The following is a 17,119-nucleotide window of genomic DNA, read 5'->3' as shown; positions in this document are numbered from 1 at the left end:
GCAGGTTAGTAGGGTGGGGAGCAGAGATTCTGACCAGGTCTGGAGAACCGGTAGCAGAAATTTTGAGTAGTTCGGAGAACTGGCAAATACCACTTCTGACTGGAGATTTTACAGTATCCTTATCCTGACACACCCATCAAGCCACGCCACAGAACCGATAGTAAAAAAAATTGAATCCTACCCCTGATCGTAAGGGTGAAAAACAGTCATAAGCATATTTTACAGTGCCGTTGTAACTTCAAATGGTCACTAAATTCAAGAATTATTTGTACCCATCAGTCCTTACTGCTTTTCTGTGTTTTCTGGAGGAAAAGATCATGGAAATGTGAATTGTTCAGCCTGTTTCATACATACCCTAAACACAATTTATTGAGTAAACAGCCATTGGCTAGATAACACTCAATAATCCAGTGACCTGTAAACAAGCAAAACCTATTTTGATTTAATATAGAGTGTGAACTCAGAGTATGTATCCCATGGCAACTGACCCAGCTACTGTACATTGGAAGCAAGTATCTGCTTCAATTATCTGATTCTACAATCTTGATTGGACAATTTTAACCAACATGAGATGCTTGTAGCTTGCTATCTGAATGCAGTGACAGCTGCCAGAGGAAATAACATTGAGATGACAATTCCAAAAGATGATGCCAGCCTTTAGAGATACCTTTATTAACTATTACGTAAGAAAGTTATGGGGTAAGAAAATATTTAATATTGCTATTAAATTACTATTTTGAAAATCTGTGAGAGGACCAAAATATGACAGATTAAAAATGATATATATTATAGAGCCTTCGTTCTAATACATACTCAGATCCAAACTGCAACTCCATTTACAAAAGTGAAAAACTAGCAGCTTAATATATGAACGATGGTCTAGAATAAGGACACATATTTTTTCCTATTCTTGTCTGTATTCATAAGTGTGAGTCAACTGTTAACTGAATCATGCTTTAATTCATAGAGTCATAGTTATAAGGCTGGAAAAGATCTTGTGGAGAATTTAATACAAACCTCTCATTTATGTAGGTTTTACTAAAATATTTTGGACAGTTGGCTATCCAACTACTGTTTGACGACTTCCAATAAATGTGAACATATTAAGCTACTTCATGAAGCAATCTTTTCCTCTGGTTGATAATTGATGTGCCATCAAATCAGTATTGATTGTCAATGACCACAACATGGTCCTTCAGGTCTTCCAACAGAGCACCTGTTCCTGCTATGACTGAGTCTATCTACTGTCCTACTGTTGACCTCTGCTTCTCTTTCCTTTCACTTTCCCCAGCTTTATAGCTTTCTTCATGAGAGCTAGGTCTTTTTATAATATGTCTGAAGTAGGATAATTTGTGCCTGGCCATTTGTGTCTTGAGTGAGAACTTTGGTTTTATTATCCATGTGCTTCTTTTCTTAGCTATATATGTGGTGTTCTCAGGTATCCTCTTTAACACCAAAATTCAAAAGCATCAGTACAGTTTCTATCCTGCTACTACAGAGTCCATCTTTTGTTTCTGTAGAATGCCACAAACCATTACTTGCATGTTTCTAATCTTTGTAAGCATTGAGACATCTCAGTGTCTGAATATCCTTTTGCAAGATTTCCAAGATTTTTCAAGCAGGACAAGAAATAATGGGTGGAAGTTTATTTATTTATTTATTTGATTTGTCAATCGCTTACAAGATAATAGGTATAAGTATATACATAGTTATGAATACATGAAATGGGTACATATAAGAAAAATAAAAGAAACAATAGGACAGGGATGGTAGGCACGTTGGTGCGCGTATGCACCCCCCCTACAAACCTCTTAGGAAAGGGGTGAGGTCAATAGTAGACAGTCTAAGGTTAAAGTTTTGGGGGTTTGGGGAAGAAAACACAGAGTCAGGTAGAGTATTCCAGACATTGACCACTCTGTTGCTGAAGTCGTATTTCCTGCAATCAAGTTTGGTGCGGTTAACCTTGAGTTTGAATCTATTGTGTGCTCTTGTGTTGTTATGGTTGAAGCTGAAGTATTCATTGACAGGCAGGACATTGCAATGTATGATTTTATATACCATACTTAGATCAGACCGAAGACGGCATAATTCAAGGTTTTCTAGGTCTAGAATTTCAAGTCTAGTGGCATAAGGTATTCTACAATGAGTAGAGGAGTGGAGAATTCTTCTTGTGAAATATTTCTGGACTTTCTCAACTGTGCTAATATCAGATACGTAATGTGGGTTCCAGACTGATGAGCTGTATTCGAGTATTGGTCTAGCAAATGTTTTGTATGCTCTAGTTAGTAGTGTGATATTACCAGAGAAAAAGCTACATAGGATTAGGTTAACAACTCTTAATGCCTTTTTGGCTATGTAGTTACAGTGGGCTCTAGCATTTAGAACATTAGAGATGAGTATTCCAAGGTCCTTTACAGAGCTTGGGTCATCAACAAGGTCTTGACTATTCAGCTTGTATTTTATTTGTATTTTATTTGTAGTTGTTAAAGAGAAATCCAATCTAGAAGAAAAAAAATTCTGACAGTGAGAATAATTGATCAATGAAATAGCTTGCATCCTGGAGTTGTGAGTGCTACATCACTGGAGGTTTTCAAAAATAGACTAGACAACCATTTGACCATGATGGTATAAAATTGTTCTATCATCCTGCCTTGAGCAGGACGGTTGGAGTCAGGGGTGAGAGTAAAAAATCCCTTCAACTGGTTCGCTGCTTGGTTGCTGGGTGGGCATGGCCATGGTGGGCCTGCCTAGCAGAACTTCCAGGGGGGCCATATTTCATCTTGCCTAGGGTCCAGAGGCTTTCCTGGAGCCTCTGGAAGGGTGAAAATGGCCTTCCCTGGGGTCCAAAGTCCCTTCAGAAGCCGGAAATAGGCCTGTTTCCAGACTTCCAGAAGGCCCATTTTTCGCCCACCCATAGCCTCCATACAGACCTTGAACTTACCTTCATCCAAAATGGGCAATGTGGAAACTCCTGGGAGGGGCGGGGAGGGGTGGGCGGTCAGTTCAGCTACCGGTTCAGTGAACCAGATGTAAATTTAACATCCACTTCACTCGAACCGGTCCGAACCTGCTGAATCCCATCCCTGTTTGGAGTGTAAGACCTCTGATGTTCCTTTCAGTCTTATGATTCTATGTTTGATATTCCAAAATTTATTCTATCATTAAATTCTTCTAACATTTAAGTTGAATCTACTTCCCTGTAGTTTCAATCCTCTGGTTCTTCCGGTCCCATCGTAGAGTTAGAGAGAACAAGTTCATTTCCACTCTATTCTTTAGATATTTGAAGGCTCTCATGATATTTTCATTCAACCTCTTTAACTATTCCTCATAGGACTTGGTTTTCAGTCCCCTCAATATCTTGGCAGTTCTCCTTGAAATTGGTTCCAGGTTTATTGATTTCCTTTTTAGATTGCAGTACCCCAAACTGGACTTATCAATGTCAGTGGAATCTACCTAAGGTAGAGTAAAGGAAAACAATTGCTTCCTATGTACTGGAATCTATAATATTTTTAATAGCATTTGCCTTTTTAAGGTAGTTCTTGGTGTCTTATTCTTCTCCTTTTTTGAAGATATGGGCAACATTTGCTTCCTCCTGCATTCTGGAGCCTCACAATTCTTCTCCAGTAATTTTAAATGTAATTTTTAAAAATTACATTTAACAGTTCTGCAGACAGCTCTGCTAAGTCCTTCAGTGCCTTAGGATGTAATTCATCTGGCCTCAGAGACTTGAATTATTTAAATCAGTTAAGTGCTTTTTTACCTTCTCCTCATCTATCCTGAACTGAGTCTTTCTTCTTCCACTAGTAGCACAGCGACGGTCAAATAGGTTTCCTTCTGAGGAGAAAAAAAAAGAGAGAAAATATAAAATCTGAAGCACAGTTTTAAAAGTTTCAGAATAAAGTTCCAGATGACTAGGACAAATTGCCTAAGGGCATTTCCAAACCATAGTTATTTGGATCAGATCTCACCTGCATGGAATCGGTCTGCATGTGGAACTCAGAGAGCTTCTTGGCTTATAGAAAAATTCCAGGAGATGAAGTGGCATAATAGATGCCTGCAGCATACTGGAGGAAAACAAAGAGGAAGCCTGACAAAGCATAGGCATTCTTAGGCATTATCCTCTGGTGATAAGGGCAACAAAACAGTTACTTTTCCAACTGATATTGTATCTGCAGAAAGCCAATTAGAGCCCCTATTTATGGTGGTCAAATACTTCTTGGACAAGAAGGGTAGGTGGTCACTGTGAGGATCATCATTCCAGGCATCTATTGGATAAAGTTGGTCAATTTTGCTCAGAGTTGGACACCAATTGTACATATTCTAGGCAGGTCCTTGAAGTGCATTCTTGTCCTGTTGAGTGGAAAGAATTTGAACCTGTTGGTGCAGAGGAAGTGGAAGGGATCTTGGAGCTAGGTGTTTTACCACCTGTGTTTTAAATCTCTATCCCTCCTGGAGATGATATATGGGTGGAACTATGTAGTGGTTGCTTTTGGGAAGAGTGTTACATGGGCATAGGACAAGTCTATTTCCAGGACCATCTATCTTGTTTCTGCCCACCCCATTGATTCATGTTCCAGGTCCCTTCATTATATAGTGTTATCTTATTGAACCCAGGAGTCATATCTTCTCTGTTAGAGTACCTGCTCTATGTAAAACCATCCCTTTGGAGATCTTGGTGACCTTAACCCTATTGATTCATTAGGCTTTTAAAGCCATGGCTGTTTTCCACCAGGATGTGGGCTGGGAAGTTAAAAGAGCTTGCCACATGATGTTGTTTTTATTGTATAATGGAATGTGTTTTGCATCCTCGGACATTATTTGGATTGTTGTTCTAACTGTTGGTTTTAACTTTGTGCACAGTTGAAGTCATTGCTTTGAGATACATGGCCATATAAATGTATGTATACATATATACCTAACTCTGTAACCTGTGCAACCTACAGATCTATAACAGATATTATTTTCTGTTTCATCTGAGCAAGAAAGTATTATCAGCAGACTCATAGAAGTAATAAGTCTATACTACCTCTCTGACATCCAGATCAGTGGTGAGATTCAAAAATTTTTACTACCGGTTCTGTGGGCATTGCCTTGGTGGGCGTGGCTTAGTGGGCATGGCTTGGTGGACGTGGCAGGGGAAGGTTACTACAAAATCCCCATTCCCTCCCCACCCCACTAACTTGCTTTCCAGCTCCGTTCTCCTACGCAGGGCAACAAAAGAAGACCCAACCAATCAGCTGGGACTCAGGAGGCAGAGAATAGATGGGGGCAGGGCCAGTCAGAGCTGGTTCTCCAAACTATTCAAAATTTCTGCTACTGGTTCTCCAGAACTGGTCAGAACCTGCTGAATACTACCTCTGTACCAGATCAGGGTATTCAGCAGGTTCTGACCAGTTCTGGAGAACTGGTAGCGGAAATTTTGAGTAGTTTGGAGAACTGGTAGCAGAAATTTTGAGTAATTCAGAATATCACCTCTGACTGGCCCCGCTCCCATCTATTCTCTGCCTCCCAAGTCCCAGCTGATCAGCTGGGGCTTCTTTTTTTGCTCTGCACAGGAGAACAGAGCTGGAAATCAGGTTAGTGGGGTGGGGAGAGAATGGGATTTTGCAGTATCCTTCCCCTGCCACGCCCACCAAGCCATGCCACACCCACCAAGCCACACCCCAGAACCAGTAGTAAAAAAATTTGAATCCCACCACTGTACCAGATACTATCAAAACTTTCATTCCCATAGTCTTTAACTGAGTGAAACAGTGCATCGTAGAGCCACAATTTTGGAACCAATGTACTTCAAATGGATTGACTTACAAAATATGTCCAAAATCTAGGATCCGTGATTCCCATTGAATTGAAATGTAGCATTTTAAAAACACTTTTTGACATATAAATTACCATAAAACATTTTCTATAATCCCATAAAACATTTCCTGTGGTCAGCTCCTGATTCAGACACTTACCTACCTGCCTGGGAAAGGAATGGGAAAGTAGAGAGGAGGGAGGGAGAGAAGAACAGAGTGGACATCTTTTTAATCTCCTGCTGCTATCAAACCTAGTCACACACCCAGGACAGAGATATGACACTATCCAACATATCCATGCCTCATCTACTCCTCTCCCAGTTCCTGCCTTCTGTGTTCTTCCTCAGTGTTTTCTGTTGATTTTGCTTCAGCATAAGCCCAGCAGGAAATTCAACCTCATGGTAATTTGCAGGTTTCAGAGATGCTCCAAGAAGAGTCACATATGTTGGTTTTCCCCACAGAGGCTCAGCCACCTGAAAAAGAGTGCTTGTGTTTATGACTGTATTTCCATCACAAGGCCCCAAATGTCTTTTGTCAAGTGCACCAGATGCAGCAGCAATCTAATCTATAAAATTGCCGGAGACCCTGCCTATCTTAGAGAAACAGCATTCATCTCCCTGGCTCACCTTTTCTGCCTCTTAGCACATTGATGACTGTTTGGGGAGCTGTTTGCTCAAAAGCTCCATTTACGCTGAAGTCATAAAGCCTGCTGCCATCAGCACCTTGAATGATAATTAAGCTGTTGACGGAGAAGGAAAAATGCTTTTCTACCACCTGATAAAATTAGCCTCATTTTGGCTCTTTTGGAAGGTGGGAGGTGAAGGAAGAAAATAACCTATCATGACTACTTACAGTAGCTTCTTCTATAGCTCATCGGTGGAAAATATAGCCCGTAATCTCTGCCCTTGTATTTTTTCTGTAATCTCACTTCATTACACATATTGTTTGATGGCCATTCCCTACCTCCCATCAATTCCTCTTTCGAAATGATTTTGAACTCCCAAAAATAACTGTTTCTCTCAGCTGCAAGATGTGTTTTTGATTTCTGAGAACAGGAAGGAAAGTGTTCTTCTCATCACTGAAATGTCACACGGAGAAAGAGAGAGTTCATAGCAGTTGGGTCTATATACAGTATTTCGGTTTCATACACAGCATATTATTGGTGCTAAATTACCCTTCCATATTTACAAGCTGCAGATGAGGGTGGGAAAGGTTCCCCCCCCACATTTCTAAGATTAATGAGTTACACTAGTGCTGAGGAAACAGGATCTCCTTTTTTTTAACTACCTGCCTAAAGAAATACCACAGGCAACCTCAGTTGTTTTGCAGAATGTAAACCTACTGATGTCTCTTTTTTTATTATTATTATTCTCGCCCAATATCCCCTGGGATCATTTCCACACGCTGGGATTTTTGGAGGTGTCAAGTAATTATATGATTTTATCTTTTCAGTTTCATACCTTTGCTAATAATGTCCCACCAGCTGCAACTATGTCAGTCTGTTCACCTTCTCTTCCATAACTGCTTTGTGAAAGAAGGAGGCATAGTCATTATCAGAAACCTAGAAAGAGAGGGATAATAGACTATGCTGAGGAGAGATGCATCAGTTCAGCATAAAGAGAAAATCTGGGGGGCTGCCCACCCCACCCCAAACCCCCCTGAAATAAGGAAGTAGTTTGTTTCATGCAACTTCATTAGACATTTTGTGAAGCCTTGTTGTCATATCAGACTTCTACAGGAGAAGCAAAGGACACCAAATAGCAACATGCGCTGTTTATAAAAGGATTTGATTTATATATTTGCATCAGACATAATATGTTGCACCTTTTGCATGATGAGATCATGATGTAGGTGTTATTTTGATGTAATTGAGGCTCAAGATGACACTAGTGGGAAATAGGCATATTTATCTGTTCTTGGGGCATGGACAAATGTAAGAACCAATCAATTTCTTTTCATGTCTACATCTGTCATAATGATTATTGCCAAAAATAGGGGGGGGGGAATCCTTGAATAGAATGGAATGGAATGGAATAGAATAGAATAGAATAGAATACCTTTATTGTCATTGCATTTCACAAATACAATGAAATTTGAAAGCTACTCCAGGACAGTGCCCCAAACACCACATCACAATCATACTACAGAGTAAATAATAATAATAATAATAATAATAATAATAATAATAATAATAATAATAATAATAATAATAATAATAATAATAATAATAATATCACAAATGCACTGTTTGATTCAAAACAATTACTGCCTTGGAAAAGAAACTGTTCTCAATCTATTAGTCCTCATTTTAAGACACCTATAACACCTCCCTGATGGTAACAGTTCAAAATATGAATGTCCAGGATGAGAACGGTCTGTGGAGATTTTTGGTGTCCACAGATTTTTAGTGTTTTAGTTGACAAACACAGCTGCTCCTTATTTCCAAAGAAAAAAAAAGTCAGGAAATTTACAGAGGGAAGGACTGTTTACACCCAGAATTAACTTTGAAAATTGTAAGGTTAGAAACAAATGTTGATCTTCCTTGGACATCATTATACTATCCTTAGTGTTAGGTGACAACAGAATCACAGAATAAAAAAGTTGGAAGAGACCTTCTACTCCAACCCCAACCCCTGCTCAAACAGAAAGCCCTATACTATTTCAGACAAATGGTTGTCCAAACCCTTCTTAAAAACTTCCAGTGTTGAAGCACCCACAACTTCTGGAACCAAGTTGTTCCATTGATTAAGTGTTCTAATTGTCAGGAAATTTCTCCTTAGTTCTAGGTTGTTTCTCTCCTTGATTAGTTTCTATCTATTGCTTTTTGTTCTGCCTGCTGGTGCTTTGGAGAATAGGTTTACCTCCTCTTCTTTGTGGGAGCCTCTTAGATATTGGAAGGCTGCTATCATGTCACCCCTAGTCCTTCTTTTCATTAGACTAGACATATCTAATTTCTGCAACAGTTCTTCATATGTTTTAGCCTCCAGTCCTGTAATCAACTTTGTTGCTGTTCTCTGTTTCTAGAGTCTCAACATCTTTTTTACATCGTGGTGACCATAACTGGATACATTATTCCAAGCGTGGCCTCACTAAGGCATTATAAAGTGGTATTATAGCGATCTTGATTCTATCCCTCTGTTAATGCAGCCTAAGACTGTGTTGGATTTTTTTGGCAGCTGCAGCACACTGCTGGCTCATATTCAAGTGATCATCCGCTAGGACTCGATGATCCCTCTCACAATTACTGCTATTGAGCCAGTCACGTTTCATAATATGCCATATGGTACACTTCATATGCTCAGTGCTCCATCAAATAGAGTGGGACACTTTCTATGCTTTTGGACAAATTTTTATTTGCAGCTAAATAGTGATGTGCAAATTATCTTCTTTACTGAGGCCTGAGTCTTGGGAAGCCATATTCAAACCTATGGTATACTGCACTATTAGATAAGCTGCAACCAACAGTATAATTTCAAAAACTTTCTGCAACATTCCTACTGGATTTGTCCAGTGGTTACGGCACCAGGCTAGAAATCAGGAGATTGTGGGTTATACTTTAGGCCAGTCACGAAAAGAAGAAAAAAGGAAGGAAAAAAAATGAGATAAATTGAAAGAGAAAAAACTGCTCAGAATATAACCCTCAACAGATTATTTTTGAGGAAATGGAACTCTTAGCAGAAAAAGAGTTATCAATCCCCAATCTAGAAGATTTTGGCAATAGCTGGAGTCTCCAGGGCAATCAATATCTGATCAGGCAAGATAGATGCTAATCTAGATTGAGACTTTTGTAGGTAACTCTTTACAAAGAAAAGTGAACTTGTTTAAAACTTCAGTTCTTTTCTATAACCAATAACTTATACAGCCAGAAAGATAAGCCTTATTTATAGGGTGATCTCATTTCAAAAGTAAAAGCAGGGACAGATTAATTTGTATAAAGCCACATGCTTATTAATGTTAATCCATAACTCAATTTCTCAAGAGTCCTGGGCATTTTTTTTAAAGCATGGGAAGTTAATGTTTGAAAGGTTCTTATAATAATGAAGCAGCTTTCAATATTTCCAAATACTTCTTATTCCCTGTTGGGTTGTTATGGAGTGTGCAAAATGATTGCTAGCTGAAACCATATTAATGGATGATTAAAAAGCAATATATCTCTTTAAAATGATAGGAAAATGGAATGGATCTTCTCTTTGTTCCCCATCTCCCATTCCACTGGGAAGAATTTTTGATTCTGATCAATGGAATAACACCAAGGCACTATTGAGAAAGATTGTTCTCATTTTTATGACTATGCCATTCCATTCTGCTGTTGTTCATTCTACTTTAAACAATCAAGTACTTGTGCAGTCATGGTGAACTGTGAACAACAAAGTTGTTTCTTGCACAGCTGCTCAGGTAAGGTGAGCTTATTGCTGCTTGAGTGAGTCTCCTGTTGATGCTGATACTGGCAGTGTGGGGCTGTCTTCCTGAAAACTAAGACACTTTTCTGGTTTGTGAGGTTATGTACCACTTAGAATGGTTTTCTTGAAACAGAATGGTCCCAACGAAATGGGAATTTTAGTCATCTTAATCTCAGACCAAGAGATTCTTTAAGGGCATTCTCAGTCTAATATGATAATGAGTTCTCTCTCTTACACACATCTATCTATCTACATTATCTACATTATTATTTATCAGAATGCAATTTATTTATCAGAATCATAACATAATTGGTGGCTGGAATTATACATCTTCAAAATGTCTTCAGTTTTAAACCAATACGGGCATTGGTAGGATTCAATTTTTTTTAGTACCAGTTCTGTTGGCATGGCTTGGTGAGCATGGCTTGGTGGGAGTGGCAGGGGAAGGATACTGTAAAATCTCCATTCCCACCCCACTCCAGGGGAAGGATACTGCAAAATCCCCATTCCCTCCCCACTCCTGGGGGAAGGTTACTCCAAAATCCAATTCCCTCTCCACCCCACTAACCTGCTTTCCAGCTCCATCCTCCTGTGCAGGGCAACAAAAGAAGACCCAGTCAATCAGCTGGGACTCAGGAGGCAGAGAATAGATGGGGGCCAGGCCACTCAGAGGTGGTATTTGTCGGTTCTCTGAACTACTCAAAATTTTCACTACAGGTTCTCCAGAACTGGTCAGAACTTGCTGAATACCATCTCTGCTACACAGATTTATTCATTGTTTAAGAATGGACCTAGTTCACACATGATTAGCATCCATGGAGGTGGCCAGCAGGTGTCAATGACATAACTGCCTGGCAACAATGTAACCATAGACATCTGACTGGTTCTTTGTTTTCTTTCCCTTGTTCATCATTAAATTTTGTCTTCTGGTATGATGAAACACAAGAATTAATTGCTAATTATAGCCACAATAATTTTTCAAGCCGTTGGATCTATGAGTCATGGGGCATCATCTCAAGAGTCACAATGGATTTACAGCTGCCCCACTGCAAGTTGAGTGATTCTGCCACCAGCAGCCTATTTATAAATATCCCTTTCTAATTACAATTCAAAGCAAAGATCAAGGAGCCAAAGTAACACAGAGGGACCTACATTCTTCGAAGCTTAATTTACTAGTTCATAAACTGTGTATCCTCATAAATTTCCAAGTGGCAGCAAAATAGTTGCACTAATTAATGTGAGGGGACTGGTAAATCCAACTTGAAATTTAGTTGGCTTTCATCAGCATGGCCTACATATGAGAGAATAGCAGACTATAGTAGGGAAGGGCATCTAGCATGTGATACAACTTTCTTTTTTAAAATGTGCATTGTTGCAAAACATGCTGTTGGGCCACAGAGAGGAAAATATGGTGTTTACTTTCTATTTTTCTCATTTAAATTTTGTTCTAATATCTGGACGTATTAAGGTAACCTTCTGAAAACTTAAGTTCTTTTTTTTTTTGAAACAAATTTTATTGATTTTAAAGACAAACAAACCATCATTAACCATTAAATACATAAAACCTCTTTCCATTCTTAATTTTACAAGTCAAGTAAAATATTATTTTATACAACATAATTCTGTTTTACACCATTTCAATATGGACATATAGATATCTCTTAACAAATTTCTCATTATTTCTCTTTTCGTATTCAATTTCATTATTATTATTATTATTATTTTCTATATTTATCCAGTTTATAATCATCATCTACATTTCTCTCTGACTTGATTACCATTATTCTCCTCCAACATTCCTCCGAGGTTTTATTAATTCTCAAACAAAACATGAACACACAAAACACAAAAATATAAAACTTCTTTTAAGAAAGTAGTTTGGCCCCAGATTACCTCTCTTTGTATGGACTTCAATTAAATTCGTGCTCATCTTATATACCATTACCTATCTTATTTACCATTCTATATCTTCTATATAACTTCTCCCGCTTTTCACGCTTCATTTTAATTTAAATCATTGTATTTGTATTTTTTGCCCATTCTTTCCAAATTATCCATTTATCTCATTCCCTACAGTAAAAAAAAAAAAAAGGATTTCTCCTGAAATCACTGATCAGAGTGTGATGCCTTTCTATCCTCCCCCTAAATTAATATTTAAAATAACGCCTAATACCCAATCTGATTCTGCTTAGTACATTCTACCTGCTAACCTTTAAAAAGAGAAAATAATAATAATAATAAGTCCATAATAATTAATATAATTAAATAATAAATCTAAATGTTAAATCTTATAACATTCCAATTGTCTATTTCAAAGGACAAGTGCTACAATAATGAGTTTATAATAAAATCAAAACAATAGTCAATTAAACTTTTTAATTAAACTCAGTATTTTAAACATTCCTTTTAATATTTTGTTAAATTTTAAAATCTGTCATTACTAAACATTTCAATATTTTGATCTTTTATTAATTCTTATAACATTCTAGTTTTCTATTTCTAATACAAGTACTACAATACCATCTTATGTACCTTGCAGAATCTTCTTTTTAAAGAAATTATACATTACCCTTTATCCCTAAAAAAATTCCTTTTTCCCATCTTGTTTCATATCTTTGTGGCTTTTTCCTCTCTTTTCCCTTCCTTTCTTATCCCACCTGGCCTTTTTACCCTCCCCTCTACTAACCTCCGCCTTTTTAGCTTCCCCTCTCTGTTGTATTCCTTTTTCCTTTTGCTTAGTAACATTGAGTTGATTTTGCATCTTATTTTTCTCTTTCTTAAGTGTTTTTTTAAGTCTTAAGTCCTTCATTTTCCTTCCTTTCTTTCTCTTTTCTTTCTTAATTAAATTTTTAGATTCATTGAAGATGGCTTCTTCTTCTTCTTCTTCTTCTTCTTCTTCTTCTTCTTCTTCTTCTTCTTCTTCTTCTTCTTCTTCTTCTTCTTCTTCTTCTTCTTCTTCTTCTTCTTCTTCTTCTTCTTCTATTTCCTCCATCTGTTGTTGTGTTTGCTGATAAACAGCAAGCGCCATTTCTAAAAAAAAGGAAGGCTTCTTTCACAGCGTCCTTTCTTTCTTTCTTTCTTTCTTTATTTCTCCATATTCCTTTCTAAGTTCCTCAACAGGTAAAGCCATTGTGAATCTTTTCTTTGTTCTTCTTCTTAAAGCAACCAAGATGTTTCAAAAGTTAAAACAATTCCCCAAAGTCCCAGAGACATCAAACAGCCAAGACAAAGCACAAAGTTCTCACTTTCTCTTTGGGGTGGTATCAGTAAAAAGGAAAAGAAAAAAAGCCCAATCTGTATGTTAGAGCCTTGTTACAATTAATTCTTAGTCTCAAAATCTTCAAGACATCTCCTCCAGCAAAATCTTAATATTTTTTTGTCCTCTCCCTTCCCACTTATAACAAAAAGCCAAGTTTTTACCTTTTATAAAAAACAACAGGTTTCTCAATGGCCATTTGTTGATTCCATAGGGAAAGAGAGTAAACTTTCCACTTCAGCACCTCAATTTTGCCGCTTGAAATTCTCCTCTGGAAACAAAGTATCGTTCAAGAAGTCATATTTTTCAGGATTAGACGCCTCTTAAAATCCTGGGTCAGCCAAAAAACTTTCTCTGAAACTTTCTCCTCTCTTCCTCCTGCTCAGTCTTACCCAGCTGCCGGCTTCTTTGTGGCGGCCATTACAGACCGCCGCTCGACCGCCTTGAGAAAAGGGGGTTTTGCCGGCTGGAGAGGGGGTCTGCAACACCCCCAAACCCCTCACCATCTCCCCCCTATCTTCAGCTGCCTCTGCGGGGCAGCCTTAGCCTCCAGATCTGTCAGGATCAGAGGCACCAAGATGGCTAGCACCGCAGGGATCGCGCAGGATCGCGAATCCCTGCCGCTGGCGAAGCCGACAAACCGGAAGTTCCTGAAAACTGAAGTTCTGATGCCTTGGACTTCAATGTTTAGAATTCCTAGTCAATAGGCATTGTTGGCTGGGGCTCTTAGGAGTTAAAGTCTAATACATTTGGAAGGCTTCAGGTTAGGGAAGATTACTATGTATGATTTGACCTTGTTCCTGTACTGTTCAAAAATTATATTAATGATCTGGATGGAGGGTTGAGGTGATGATTATAAAAGCTACAGATTACAGAAATCTGAGAAGGGTACTTAGTAAAGTAGAAAAGATTCAAAAAGATCTAGTGAGATCTGAACACTGGAGTGAAACAAATAGGATGAAGTAAATAAGAATAAATCTGACATCTTGCTTCTGTGGAGGAGAAACTGCACAAATATAGTGTAGAGAAGACATGGCTCATCAGGAAGACATGGGGAAAGCACCCGAGTATTCCAGTGGATTGTTAAATCAGGGGTGGGATTAAAAATTTTTTAACAACCGGTTCTGTGGGCATGGCTTAGGTGGTGGGTGTGGCTTGGTGGTCATGTGACTGGATGGACATGGCTTGGTGGTCATGTTATTGGCTGGGTGTGGCCAACTCAATATCACTCACATCGAAGCACATATCTCCTCGCCTGGCCTCTCATGACTGTGGGGATGCTGCAACAGTCATAAGTGTGAAAAATGGTCATAAGTCATTTTTTTCAGTGCCATTGTAACTTTGAATAGTCACTCGACACAAGCAAAGTACCAGCAAAAGAGGGGGAAAAAACTCCAGAGACGTTCCTGAGACAGGAACTCTAGTCCTGCCAAGAATGTAATAAGGGTTAATGGAGAGGCAGTTTCTGTAAGCAACACCAGAATGTTTCCTTCCTTACAGGATTAGGCCAGTAATTTCTTCTAACAACCAGTTCTCTGAACTGCTTAGAATGTTAACAACTGGTTCTAGTGAATAGGTGCAAACTGGTAGAATCCCACCCCTGCATTAAATTAATCCAAAGGTATGACCCAGCATCTAAAAATACAGGTGTTACTTGGGGTTGTATTAGTTAGAAAGAGTGAGAGTCCTCAGTTCATCACACTTTTCTTTGATTGTTCTGAACTATCTAGAGTCATTGAGAGTTGTGCAGTATAGAAGCTATAATATATTAAGAGAATCATAGAGTTCAGACCTCAATAAGTCAATTTCCACTGGAATAAGACATGGAATTCCACATGGAAACTGGAAGCTACAATTGAAAAAGACATCAATGAATTGGAGTGAGTGTGAGGGCCTGCCTCTCCTCTCCATTCAAGAAAGTAGAACTCTTGAAATAATTAGCATTTCAAAAGGAGCCTTTTATTGAAGGAAAGAGATAGCAAGACAAAGGAAGTAGTATCTGAGGATTCCCATGCTATTCCGTTAGGTTAAAGCAGTTAGAAACCCCTCCCCTCATTGTTGAATAAGCTTATTGTTGAATAAGCCAATCCACAGGTGTGAAGTTGTTTTGAGAATCACTGGCTGAGAAAGTGATAAGAAGCTGCTCTCAGGAGTCTCTTGCTGGAGGCTCCAGAGCTGAGACAAAACAGAAGGCCCTCCCCCCTTACATTCCCCTGAAGGTAAATCAAAGTACAGGGTAGATAGGTACCAGGAAAAAGGCTGTAAACTGAAGAATGCACCCAGGCCCCCTCCCCATCAAAATGGCCATTGTCCCAATAGGGATCTATGGGACCTGACAGTGAGTTTAGAGCTACATTTCCAAGATATTGAGGGGACTGGAAACAAAGTCTTATGAATAATGGTTAAACAAGCTAGGTATAGTTAGCCTGCAGGACAGAAGACCAAAAGGAATTATGATATAGTCTTCAACTATTTAGAGGGTTAAGCATTTTCAGATGTGCAAATAATCTTAATTTCATTCGTCTGTTAAATAGGTTTTCATTGGGACTTCACCTTTCAAACACACTGGATCAGCCAAGTAACAGAGGCTCTGATAGAAAGCTTGTGAATTTCCATTTGTGGGGCAGTTATTTTTTTCTAAATTCTAGATAAGTCTATGAGTGTTCAATACAGAGTTCAATGTTCGAATCACTGACACTGTCCATGCTTGGTTCAAACATTGCAGCATCTTTAAGCCTTGGTGGCATGGTGGTTAGAATGCAGTATTGCAAACTACTTCTGCTGACTGCCAGCTGCCTACAATTTGACAGTTCAAATGTCACCAGGCTCAAGGTTGACTCAGCTTTCCATCTTTCTGAGGTTGGCAAAATGAGGACCCAGATTGTTGGAGGCAATATGCTTACTCTGTAAACCGCTTAGAGAGGGCTGTAAAGCACTGTGAAGCAGTATATAAGTCTAAGTGCTATTGTTGATGCTATCTTTGTCTGTTTCATCTAAGCTCCATTTCTCTGGTGGTTTTAATACCGGCAGGTTGTCATCATGTGGCACTAGTTTCATGGCTGAAGGTAGACTTGATTATTTAATTGATTTCTTATTTTTAGCAGAGAAATCAGCAATATTAAACAGGGGTAACAGTCTGTTATGTGATCATTCTGTTCTTGCCATATCATTAAGAGAGCAAAATGGCACTGACTTTCAAGTTCCTCAAATCAAGCTATAAGAGCAACAGCATACTTTGTACATCAAATACGAGCAGCCTGGGCTTTGTCTGGATCACCAGTCTTATAATCAAAGTATAGTTCATACACTTTTTTTTTTAGCAAGTCCAGTCATGGTGTGTCTTTGAGGCTTAAGTTTAAGTTTCCCAGCTGGGGTTTGCAAAAAGCACCCATTCTCCATTCTTGGGAAACACAAGATAGAGAGGGTGCTTTGTTAACAACGTATATTCTTGTACTTAATTTTGCAATCATTTCTCCTAGCATGAGGCATTTTTGAAGATTATTTTAGGTTGCATATGTAATACATGGTTATCCTTTTGAAAGAAGGAACATTATGTAAAGCACTGAAGAACAGCACAAAATAATAAGCTACCCCCCCCCCCCAAAAAGGGGGGGAAATAAGGGAGGTTAGAAAAGGGAAAGAAAACCTAGAGAAAATGTGAGAAA

This window comes from Notechis scutatus, chromosome 1 (assembly GCF_049901735.1).
Source record: "Notechis scutatus isolate UNSWTSFEM ecotype Mainland chromosome 1, rNotScu1.2, whole genome shotgun sequence".
Lineage (NCBI taxonomy): Eukaryota > Metazoa > Chordata > Lepidosauria > Squamata > Elapidae > Notechis > Notechis scutatus.
This window is presented reverse-complemented; position numbering follows the sequence as displayed.